Here is a 12,842-nt window from a genome sequence, read left to right on the forward strand (position 1 = left end):
AGGTGTTCTTTTCTTGAAGACTTGTTTTCCAGCCTTTTACTTTTAGCCCATGGTTGCTTTGATTGCTCAGATGTGTTTCTTGCAGGCATCAGAATGTTGGGTTCAGTTTTCTAATTCATCTTCCTATTCTGTGCCTCTGAATTGGCACATTTAGTCCATAGACATTGAGAGAGATTGTTGTTATGGGGATTTGTGCTATCTTTATGTAGAATTTTTGTACTTGTGGGGATTGCCTTAGCTTAAAGTAGCCGTGTTAGTTCTTCTTGCAACAAAAATATGGAGCTCTTTACAAGTTTGCATGTCGTCTCTGTGCAAGGACCATGATAATCTCTGTATCATTTCAATTTTAGTATATGTGTAACCAAACCTTGTAGGAGTTAATTTTTCTCTTCTGATTACTTTGAGTGTTGTCCTTACTTACCCTATGGCAGAGAGTGGTACCTAATCAAGGAAAGTATTTCAAAGCAGCTTGATAGATTTAGAACTTTAATGTCCCAGAAAGAAAAATATGGTTTTTACCATATTATCTTTTACCATAATCAAGGCATCAGTTTTAAAAAATAATTCTTTTAGAAGATGTTATATGAGTCCTGTTTAATGCACTTCCCTGAAACCTTCATTAATACCATTAAACTAGAGCCTTTTGCTGTTCTCACCTCAGTCCCGCGTACATCTCCAGGAAAAGGTGGATGGTGTTGTCTGCACTTTGACCACCTTGAATGTAAGTAGGATTTTTCTCCTGAAGGAAGAGGTGAGGAGCATATTGATGATTTCATTCCACATTATTATAAGTTCAACTTGAACGGAAGTTGAGACTCATGAGGCTCCTGTAAAGGACAGAAAAAAGGGTCTCAGTGAAGTTTAATGGCCAACACAAATTAACATCACAGATGACTCAAAGCAGCCTGTGTTCTTCTTTGTGTATAGTGAGTTTCATACCTAATGATAGTGATTCTTAGCCATGACACACGGGCAAAACAGACCTATAATTAAAAATCTAGTTCTCTGAGCAGAGTGGGGTTTCTTAGGTGATTGAACAAGTGTGCAGTAATTTATTACTAAGCACATACATAGTTTGAATGATGTGTACTTTTTGATCTAAAATTAATTCCAAATATGTCTAAAATGACAGTCTCCTGACCCCGCACCTGGCTTTCTTCACCGGGGTCCCTTGGAAGGGGTGTGTTGAGTTTCCCTCACCGCGCTGAGCAGAGTCCTGGCACCTGAAGACCTCTGCAACCAGCCATAGGTACGCTTTAGACCATTCTCCCCAAGCTTGAAGGAGCCTCATGCATGAACGAATCTGACAGAGGAACCCAGGTGTGCGCAACCGGGGGATGAGATCTCCAAGGCTGCTCAGATCAAGACTGGGCCCCCTCCAACCAGATCCCCCATCTCCTAGTAGCTAAGTGTTACAACCACGAACTGCCCCTGGAGCCATGTAATCCCATCAATGGCCAAGATACAGAGACTGGATTTTGTTGATAAGACAACAACAATTATTGTCCAGTTCTCACTCTGAGAGAACCTGGTAGGCATCTGCGAGTATCTTGCCCTTGTGTTTACCAGTCATTTACACTTCTTTCAATACAGATTATATGATCATGGTTTATGCTTATTTTTACTATTGAAGTTTAATAGCTAAATACTGATTTTTTAACAGCACTAATTTATTAAAAACATTCATCCTTGGCCTATCATATTAATTGCCAGTATTTGTTGGTTTTGCTTGTTTTTTGATTACTTAAATTGGTTTTGATCCTTTTCTTTCAGGTTGAAAAATTTTGACACAAATGAGTATATGTTTTTCTTTATCTTCTACAGTTTTAAACTGAGAACAACTGTTTGTTTTGTACAAATAAGATACCTGTGCATTTACTATTTCTTCTCATTTTATTTACATTTTAACACATCTCGATTCATCTACAAATTATCCTAGTAAGTGTTCTCATATTGAAAGAAACCACCAATTTTTTCAATCATAGCACTGTAGCACTGTCCTCCCGCGGTTCATCCATTTGCTCGAGCGGGAACCAGTAACATCTTACAACAAATTGTGACACTTGTTGTCACTGGCTTTAGCCTATCGAATACGTCATGGGTAGCTTGCCAGGCTCTTGCTATGTGGACGAGATATTCTGGGTAGCTTGCCGGGCAGAGGAATCGGAATCAGGATTGGCCTCCTGCAAGGCAAATGCCCAACCCGCTGTGCTGTAAGCGTTATCTAAAATATACTAGTAATAACAAATGTTGTTTCATTAACAGTGCAATATAAACAATTATTAGGTAATTTTCATGATTTGTTAATGAAATAGCTAAGCTCTTGAGATAATGGGAGTATTTTTCTAACACAAGAGTCTGACGAAGGTGAAACTGTTATAACCGTCTTGTAGAATTCCATCTCCCTAGCCTGCTTCATTCTACCCCACTATCTATCCAATCCGGTCTTCTTCTGGGATTCTGACCTCCTGATTGGCTAGCCTCTACCTTTCACCTGCCTACTTTATGACATCATTCTCCCACCAAACCAACCACCAACTGGTAGAATCTTGGGGGTCCCATGTAGTTGCTTGTAAACAAATTTGAATCATCATGGCAAGTGACGAGTGATCAATGACCAATCACCAGTGAGCAGTCGTCTCTACTGAAGACTTGTGGTCTTAAGCCGCTTCAGTGTTCAGACGTACTCTCGTACCGTCTCCTCTTCTCGTCTACCTTTCATCGTTATTTCCTCTTCTCTGACCATGTCAGGTAAGGAATAATACTTTTCAAAGCTTTTCATTAGATTTATCATCCCTAAACTTAGCAGTCAAGGAAAAACAGCACGTAGTAATGAAAGAAAGTATTCAAGTAGAATTTTATAAGCCTCATTTTAGCTTGACTTTGACATTTGCTGTGTGATTTTAGACACTGGCTTACTTTCTCTCACATACAAAGTGTTTTTCCTCATTGATTACATTCTATTTTAGACATACTTAGGAGCTCAAATACACAAACACAGATACACACACACGCATATATATATATATGGGTCGATTCTCTATGTTTCTTTTTCCTTTTAATAGTGAATTTTACATGATATTCACTGAAAACAAGTAAATCAGAGAAAGTATTTTTACAGAAACAGAAAATATAGATGCTGTGAAAAACTGTTAATATATACTAGCATGTGTTCTCTGTAATGGTCTCTCCACTTGTATTTATACATCAGTATTTTGAATATAGTGATATTACAAAGTAATAGTCATTGATCTTTGAGTTTTCTATTTAAACCAGGTAATAAGAAAATATGGGGCATGGGGAAGTTGTGGAGTGCTGAGCGTTAGGGAGGCAAGCCCTCTAAGGTAAGCAAGTTTGGGATCACTTTCATAAAACATTGACCAATCGACACCAAGACAATATGAGGGAGAAAAAATAGGAAAGAAAGAAAGAAAGAAGGATAGAAAGAAAGAAAGAAAGAAAGAAAGAAAGAAAGAAAGAAAGAAGAATAGGGACTTCGATTATCAAGGAAGGGGAAAAGGTTTGGACATAAAGTTGAAGAGAACCAAAGACTTAACATCAAAAAAGAAAGAATATATATGAAATATGCTGAGAATAATCCACTGAGAGCAAGTCAAAGAATTTTACTTCAATAAATGTCAGGACTAGAAAATATACTATGCCTTCAATAGGTTACCAGTAGGAAAAGCTCTTTATCAGAAAGCCATCCTTGCTGGATTTTTTCCTTATTATTTCTTAGAACACAGTACTTGGTACTTGACAATTTGGAGTATAAACACGCTTAATAAATGATGCTCCCCATAAATAGCTAATAGTGCTTATCTAGGGCGGTGGAAGACACAGAATCTTCAATGTTTTTTATTATGTTCTGGTTTTTAAGTTCATGTATGCGTTGCCTGTTAAAATAAAAAAAATGGTATATTCTAACTTGAATCAGGAGATTTGATTCATCTGTGTGGTCAGTAGATTCCAGGTTAAAGCTGCTTGTCATCTTTACAAATATTATTTCATGTGATTTTTTCTTCCTAACATGAGAGTAGTTTGATAATAGTCCACTTTTATTTTTAGATCCTAAGAGGAAAGAGAAAAGTCAAGTCTCACATGACAAATTACACATTTTTGTCATATTTCTGAATTCTGAGTTTTCCTACATAAAGATATTTTATGGAATTTTGGTGCGCATTTATTAAACATTGAGAAGAAAGTTTTCCTGTTTGATAAAGATAATTCTAATCTAGGCATTGGAAGTAAATTTGCAATATATTGTGATCACTTTTTAAATGGTCTTTTCTGTTTCTTCTGTGATCAAGTTAAATCCTCTGCTATGTTTAACACATGTTGTTTGCTGGTTAATATTCAAAGGTACTGATGAGTATAATTTTTTGTAATTTCGAAGTTTCTTTCTGTATTTTACTCATTTAAAACATTTCTTGTCTGGGAGAAGGGAGGGAGGAGAGCGAGGATCCCCAGCGACCCCAAACCCCAGCGCGCGTCCAGATCCGGAGCAGCGCACCCGGCAGCACACCGGCCCCTCCCATCCAGGTGTTTGGAGGACCCGAGCAGAGCCCCGCCCCTGAACCCAGATGCGCGGCCCGCGGAGCGAGCCCAGCCGGAGAAGGGAGGGAGGAGAGCGAGGATCCCCAGCGACCCCAAGCCCCAGCGCGCGTCCAGATCCGGAGCAGCGTGTCCGGCAGCACACCGGCCCCTCCCATCCAGGTATATCACTCACTTCAATCAACTTGGACCTGCATCCTTTCATCCTTTTCATCAACTTGTTACCTAATACCAAACAAAATTTCTCACCTCTTCTACTACAATTCAACAAAATCCCACTCGCCTACTCCATTTCCAACAAAAGTTCAGTTCGAAAACAGCTATACAAGTTCAGTAGTAAATAGTAACGCCTCCAAAAGTTTCACTCAATGTCAGTTATAAAACAAAGAATAACGCCTGATTGAGAAGAAGGTCAGACTAAGAAAGGTAAAGAGGCGCATCTAGCAGCAACAAAGCTGGACGGCTCCTGGCAGCCTCTCCTCACTCAACTAGAACAGTAGCAGCGAGTGTGACAGACCAAACCACACTGGTCACAATGGTAAAGCAACGCAAAAGCCCACCAAACTTTCTTATTCACGAGGCTAGCCCAGACGACACCAACAGTACTATAGCGATAGACAACCTCTCTGACAAGGAATTCAGAATGGAGCTACTCAGGATGCTTAGGGAACTAAAAGAAACAATGGAAACCAATGCCAATAAAAGACAAGAGGATTTGAAGGCAGAAATGAGGAAAATGCAATCGGAAATGTCGGACCTGAAAAACCTGGTAACCGAATTGAAAACCTCAGTGGAAGGCCTCAGCAGCAGAGTAACAGCGGCTGAGAACAGAATCAGTGAGCTCGAAGATCAAGTTCAGAGTCTTGTCAGAAAAGAGCAGAAAATGGAAAAGAGACTCACAGTTCGAGAACAGATGGCAAGAGAAGATCGGGATGAAGCCAAGAGGGGTAACATAAGAATTATTGGAGTCCCAGAGGGACGGGAAGAAAACCTTGATGAAGAAGAAACTGTCAAAGAAATCATTGCTACAGCGTTTCCAGAGCTGAAGAAAACTTGTGACCACATCCAGGAGGCCTGAAGGGTACCGGCTAGAAGAAATCCGAATAAGAATACCCCAAGACACATCCTGATCAAAATGACCAAATCTTTAGACAGAGACAAAATTCTGAAAGCAGTAAGATCGAAGAAAGAAATTTCTTACAAAGGAGCATCCTTAAAACTCACTGTTGATTTTTCTGATGAAACCCTCAGGGCCCGAAAACAGTGGTGGGACATAGTAAAAAAACTCAATGAAATAAATGCCTCCCCAAAAATACTTTACCCAGCGAGTCTCTCATTCATAATAGAAGGAACAACACACAGTTTCACGGACAAACAACAGCTCAGGAACTTCATAGACTCAAATCCATGGTTACAAGTACAACTAAATGGGCTACTTTAAGGCAAGACAGACCTCTCAAATACACCAAATTTCAACAGAACAATGGGACAAAATCCCATAAAAATAATCTCTCTCAATGTCAATGGGCTAAACGCACCAATTAAAAGACATAGAGTGGCAGGATGGATTAGAAAATTGAACCCAACATTCTGCTGCCTGCAAGAAACACATCTCAATAGTCAAAGCAAACACAGACTCAGAGTCAAAGGCTGGAAAACAATCCTACAGGCAAACAGCTCCCAGAAAAAAGCTGGGGTAGATATCCTAATATCAGACCACATCGATTTCAGAGTGAAGAAGGTCATAAGAGACAGTGAAGGCCATTTCCTATTGACCAAAGGATCTGTACAACAGGAAGAACTTACAATAATAAATGTATATGCACCTAATGAGAGACCAGCAAAGTACTTAAAACAATTACTCATAGATTTGGAAAAAGACATCGATAGCAACACAATACTAGTGGGAGACCTCAACACCGCTTTGTCACCTCTTGATAGATCAACCAGACTCAAGCTTAGCAAGGACATACTTCATCTGAGGGAAACAATGGAAGAAGGGGCTTAGTAGATATATACAGGACACTTCATCCACAAAAAGCTCAAAACACATTCTTCTCAAGCGTACATGGAACGTTCTCCAAGATAGACCACATGCTGAGCCACAAAACATGCCTCCATAAAATTAAGAAGATAGAGATTATATCAACAATCTTCTCAGACCATAATGCGCTGAAATTAGAAGTAAATCACACACAAAAACAGAAAACTAAATTAAACACATGGAAATTAAACAGTGCGCTATTAAACAACGAGTGGCTTAGACAGGAAATTAAAGAGGAAATCAAAAGATTCCTAGAAACGAATGAAAATGAGGACACGAGTTACCAAAACCTATGGGACACAGCAAAAGCAATCTTAAGAGGAAAGTTTATAGCTCTACAAGCATTCCTCAGGAAGGAGGAGCGAGCCCACATAAATAAACTAACCTCACAGCTTAAGAACTTGGAGAAGGACCAACAAAAGGAGCACAACCCAAACAGGAGAAAGGAAATAATAAAACTCAGAGCAGAGATTAACGAGATGGAAACCCAGAAAACTATCCGAAAGATCAATGAAACCAAGAGCTGGTTCTTTGAGAGAATTAACAAAATCGATAAGCCCCTAGCAAAACTCACAAAGAAAGGGAGAGAGAAAACCCTAATAAACCGAATGAGACATGAAAAGGGGGTCATTACAACAGAAACTACAGAAATTCAAAGGATCCTCAGGGAGTACTTTGAAAAGCTTTATGCCACAGAACATCAAAACCTCGAGGAAATGGATAAATTCCTAGACTCCTACAGACTCCCAAGGCTGAACCAAGAAGACCTGGAATACCTGAACAGACCTATCACCATCAAGGAAATTGAAATGGTAATAAAAAGTCTCCCCAAGCACAAAAGCCCTGGCCCGGATGGATTCACCAGTGAATTCTTCCAAATCTTTAAAGAAGACTTACTCCCAATCCTCTTTAAGCTTTTCCATGAAATTGAAATATCAAACACACTCCCGAACAGTTTCTATGAAGCAAATATCACACTGACACCAAAAGCAGACAGAGATAACACAAAGAAAGAGAACTACAGGCCGATATCCCTGATGAACACAGAGGCAAAGATCCTCAACAAACTACTAGCAAATAGAATCCAACTACTCATCAAAAAGATCATACACCATGACCAAGTAGGATTCATCCCAGGGATGCAAGGATGGTTCAACATTCGGAAATCAATCAACATAATCCATCATATCAACAAAAGAAAAAAAATGCATATGATCATATCAATAGATGCAGAGAAAGCATTTGACAAGATCCAGCACCCCTTTATGATGAAAACCCTAGCCAAAATGGTCATAGAGGGGACTTTCCTCAACATAGTTAAAGCCATCTACCACAAGCCTACAGCAAGCATCATCCTCAATGGGGAAAAACTGAGAGCCTTCCCTCTAAGATCAGGGACGAGACAAGGATGCCCACTCTCTCCACTGCTGTTCAATATAGTACTGGAAGTACTTGCAATAGCAATTAGGCAAGAAAAAGACATTAAGGGCATTCAGGTAGAAAAGGAAGAAATAAAGCTCTCACTATTCGCAGATGATATGATACTATACTTAGAGAACCCAATATCCTCCACCAAAAAACTCCTAGAAACAATAGACTTGTATAGTAAAGTTGCAGGTTATAAAATCAATACCCAAAAGTCCATGGCTTTCCTATATGCAAACAGTGAGAGAGAGGAAAGCTACATGAAAAAATCAATCCCGTTCACAATTGTGCCCCAGAAAATCAAGTACCTAGGAATCAGCCTAACTAAGGAAGTAAAGGACCTGTACAAAGAAAACTACAAAACGCTACTTCAGGAAATAAAAGAGGACCTGAGGAAATGGAAAGACATCCCCTGCTCATGGGTCGGAAGACTGAACATTGTCTAAATGGCAATACTACCGAAAGCACTGTACAAATTCAATGCAATCCCTATAAGGATACCCATGACGTTCTTCAAAGAAATGGAGAAAACACTCCTGAAATTTATATGGAACAATAAACCCCCACGAATAGCTAAAGCAATTCTGGGGAAAAAGAAAATGGGAGGAATCAACCTCCCGAACTTCAAACTGTACTACAAAGCAGTAATAATTAAAACAGCATGGTACTGGAACAAAGGCAGAACTGCAGACCAATGGAACAGAGTTGAATACACTGACATCACCCCCCAATCATATGATCATCTAATCTTTGATAAAGGTGCAAGAAATGTGAAGTGGAGTAAGAAAAGCCACTTTAACAAATTGTGCTGGCATCACTGGAGGGCTACATGCAAAAAAATGAGCTCAGAACTCTGCCTAACACCATGTACAAAGGTAAGATCAAAATGGATTAAAGACCTCAACATCAGACCAGAAACCATAAGATACATTGAAGACAAAGTTGGCAAAACCCTCCATGACATTGAGGCTAATGGTATGTTCAAAGATGACACGCCACTGGCTGAGCAAGTGAAAACAGAGATAGATAAATGGGACTATCTTAAACTAAGAAGCTTCTGTACCTCCAAAGAAACAGTGACCAAAATACAAAGACAGCCTACAGAATGGGAAAGAATATTCGCCGAATACACATCTGACAAGGGATTGATATCAAGGATATACAAAATACTGGTTGAACTCCACAAGAAGAAAACATCCAACCCCATCCAAAAATGGGGCAATGAAATGAACAGAAAATTTCTCAAAGAAGAAATACGAATGGCAAAAAAGCACATGAGAAAATGCTCTACATCATTAATCATCAGGGAGATGCAGATCAAAACCACAATGAGATACCATCTCACACCTCAGAGACTGGCCCACATTCAAAAGAACAAAAGCAACCGTTGCTGACGCGGATGTGGTGAGAAAGGGATACTGCTTCACTGTTGGTGGGAATGTCCACTGGTTCAGCCCTTCTGGAAAACAGTATGGACGTTCCTCAATAAATTAGAAATTGAGCTCCCATTTGACCCAGCGATACCACTCCTGGGAATATATCCCAGAGAGGCAAAAACGTGTAGCCGAAGTGACATCTGCACTTGTTTGTTCATTGCAGCACTCTTTACAGTAGCCAGAAACTGGAAGAGACCAGAGTGCCCAAGAACAGATGACTGGTTAAAGAAACTTTGGTACATCTACACAATGGAGTACTATGTGGCTCTTAGAAAAGATGAAGTCATGAACTTTACATACAAGTGGTACAATATGGAAAGTATCATGCTAAGCGAAATGAGTCAGAAAGAGAGGGATAGACATAGAAAGACAGCATTTATCTGGGGGATATAAAATAATAAAATATGAGATTAATACCCGAGAATAGCTGAGAGCAACACCAGGAGAATTACTCCATAACTTAGAGGCCAGCTGGGTATTCTAGGGGAAAGGACAATTCAGATAGAAAGGGGAACACCAAGTGGAGGGTGTTTGGAGGATCCTCCCAGGAGCGGAGATGCAGGTTGAAAGTAGACTGGACTGAACATGTTCGCCACTCAATGCCTCTTTGGCTGATCACAGCGCCCAGGAGGAGAAAGAGAACAGGGGGGAATGCCCTGCCACAGTAGCAGGGGGGGATGGGGGGATGGGAGGATGGAGGGATGGGAGGATGGGGGGGAGGGATATTATCCTGGTGGTGGAAAATGGGCACTGGTGGAGGGATGGGTATTTGATCGTGGTATGACCGACATCCAAGCACAAAAATTTGTAAATCTACAACTGTACCTCCTGTCGTTTCACTAATAAAAAAGAAAAAAAAATTTCTTGTCTATGAAATACAATCACGTTTATTCCTATTTTCTTTTTGTTATGTAGTTACTGATAAATCCTTTCTCTTTAATGGACTGGTAAAGTGTCACTCAAAAATCACCTTCTATTCCATTGTTTGGCTAGCAGTTTTTACTAAAATAAAATAGAGTCTTCATATTGTATATGTGGAACAATTTAGTAATAACCTTATTGTCCTTTTTTATTTGGTTTTGTTTGGGATGCCATCCACTGTTATTCAAGGCTTACTCTTGGGTCTGTTCTCCATAACATACTGTACTATGCTGCTTGCTACAGAGACCAGATTTCATTAATATCTACATAATTCTTTTTCAGTTCTGTGATACATATTTTTCATGATGTTTTCTTTACACTTCCTCCTATGTAAATCACATGAAATAGAAAAATTATATTCGTGTATGCATTATTATTCTTAGAGTTATGAATAACTACATTGTTGATAAACAACTTAAGACACAGAGTTTAAATAAAATTTTCCTTCCAAAAATATTTCTTGGGAAAAACTCAAGTAGTGATTTTTGAAGTGGATCAAAAATCAGGGTAACCTTCAATGCATCAACAAGATTAAGTTGTATGTGAACCATAAGTAACAGGTACTCACCTGATCTTGGGGAAGTTCCCATAATATCTCCAGCCCAAAGTAAACTGGCGCTGACGCCAACTCCAACTCAGGAACAAAAAGTTAAGAATTTTGATCAGATGAAAACTGGACTTTCAAAACCTCTGGAGACCTACCAGATCCCAGCAGACCTAGATCATGCAAAGATCTGCAGGTAATGAACACCACTGACACCATCACTCTGAAGCAGGTGCGAGAAAATTCAAGTGGCACTAAACGGACCTCCCATGCAAAATGGAAGAACAAAAAGGAGGCTTCTGAACCTCTTGAGGGATAAACCAAGGCCAAAATCCAGCCAAAAGTCTGAGAATGCTTGCTAAGGGGAGCAGGGATTGTTTGTAATGCTGCAGTCAGTGAGAGGTGTCCTGTGACCACAGCCAAAACTAACAGCAAATCTCACAAAGCTGCCTCCAGCAGGATCAGCAAGACAAAGAGCCATGGGCAGGAGAAGATAAAAAACACCAGAGAAAACTCTAAGAAAGCTAATGAGTGTAAGCAGCTAGGGAACAAGGTCAAGGCAGAAGAAAAGTTCACCATTGGCAAGATGAAATGCAAGGAAACTCAACCTGAGCTTTGCCAAGAGGCAGTTAAAAAACCCCGCTGCTACCTAGGCATACACATGCTGGATTCTGTCCAATTGTTTCATGCTCTGGGGAAGAGTGATCCAAAACTTGGAATCTCTTCCTCCCAGGTCCTGAGTAGCCCAAAGATGTCAAGCCATCCTCAGCTGTCAAGCCATGGCTAGGTTCTACACGGGATGGAAAAGGCCTTGAGAAAACTCAGGTCAAAGCACAGAAACCAAGTAGCAGTGCTGAAAAACGCTCATCCCCATCCCAGTCTGAGCTGCCACCTCCTGCGAAGGTGAAATTGGTACCTCTGCCGTTTCTTACCATGGAGAATCCACAAGCTGGACCTGTTCCTCGGAGACGAAAATCTGAAGCCACACATCTTCCTGCTGCAGCTTACCCTGCCAAGCCTGGCTGTACCAATGCAGCTCAGCCAAATGCTGCCAATTTTTCCCCGTCAACCACTGCATTTTTGCCTGGTCCTTCCAATCCTGCTAAGTCCATTTCAACCAACCTATCTCGACCAGGTTTGCAGAACCCTAGTAGCCGGCCTATTCATCAGCCTGCAGCTTCTAGACCTGCTCCCTACAAGGCAGCAGCTGGCACTTCTCTACAGCGGGAGCCTCCTTCTGTCTCTGTGAACAAGCGGCATTCACCACCCAAACGTCAGAGTCAGTTTCTCCTCCAAGACTTCCGTTTCCAACCGATTCCATGGAGAAAGCCCAATGTTTCCGAGCCAGACATGTCAAAGCCCATCACCAAAGAGCATAGACCAGAGCGTGAGGCTATGAAAAGGAAGGCTCAGCATGAGCGTGAGAACACTGCCAAACTCACCTCTTTGGAGGAAAGTGTAGTACCTTATTGAGAGGGAAAAGAGATGGACATCTCTCTCTATTATGGCTACGTAATGGGAGTAGCTGGAATGGTAGGTTCCATTTGAGGTACCAGATGGTTTTCCTAGGAAAACACTGACATGCCATACACCTTTTATTTATTTTATTATTTTTTTTTTCAAATTAAAGAGATGCATCGAACTCGGGTCGGCCATGTTGGCTGTGTGCAAGGCAAATGCCCTACCGCTGTGCTATCACTCCAGAGATGCATCATAGTTAATTGATTGTTAATAAATGTTCTGAATTTTGAGTTGCTGTCAACTGTGGTTGATTTTGGGAGTGGCTGGGTGTTGAAGGAGGAGATGGGAAAGAATGGGAAGTTAGAGAGAGGAAAAAGGGGGAATAGACAAGACTCTAAGAAATACAAACATGGTCCAGGGTTATAAAGCCCTTAAGAGGAGAAATTGCATGGGCCTG

General features: G+C 40.5%; 1 pseudogene; it reads right to left on the reverse strand.

Moving 5' to 3' along the window:
* Nucleotides 1–270: 270 nt before the first annotated feature.
* On the reverse strand, nt 271–367 carry LOC130033726 (uncharacterized; annotated as a pseudogene).
* Nucleotides 368–12,842: the final 12,475 nt, after the last annotated feature.

The sequence above is a fragment of the Sorex fumeus genome, unplaced genomic scaffold (assembly GCF_029834395.1).
Source record: "Sorex fumeus unplaced genomic scaffold, SorFum_2.1 ptg000054l, whole genome shotgun sequence".
Classification (NCBI taxonomy): Eukaryota; Metazoa; Chordata; class Mammalia; order Eulipotyphla; family Soricidae; genus Sorex; species Sorex fumeus.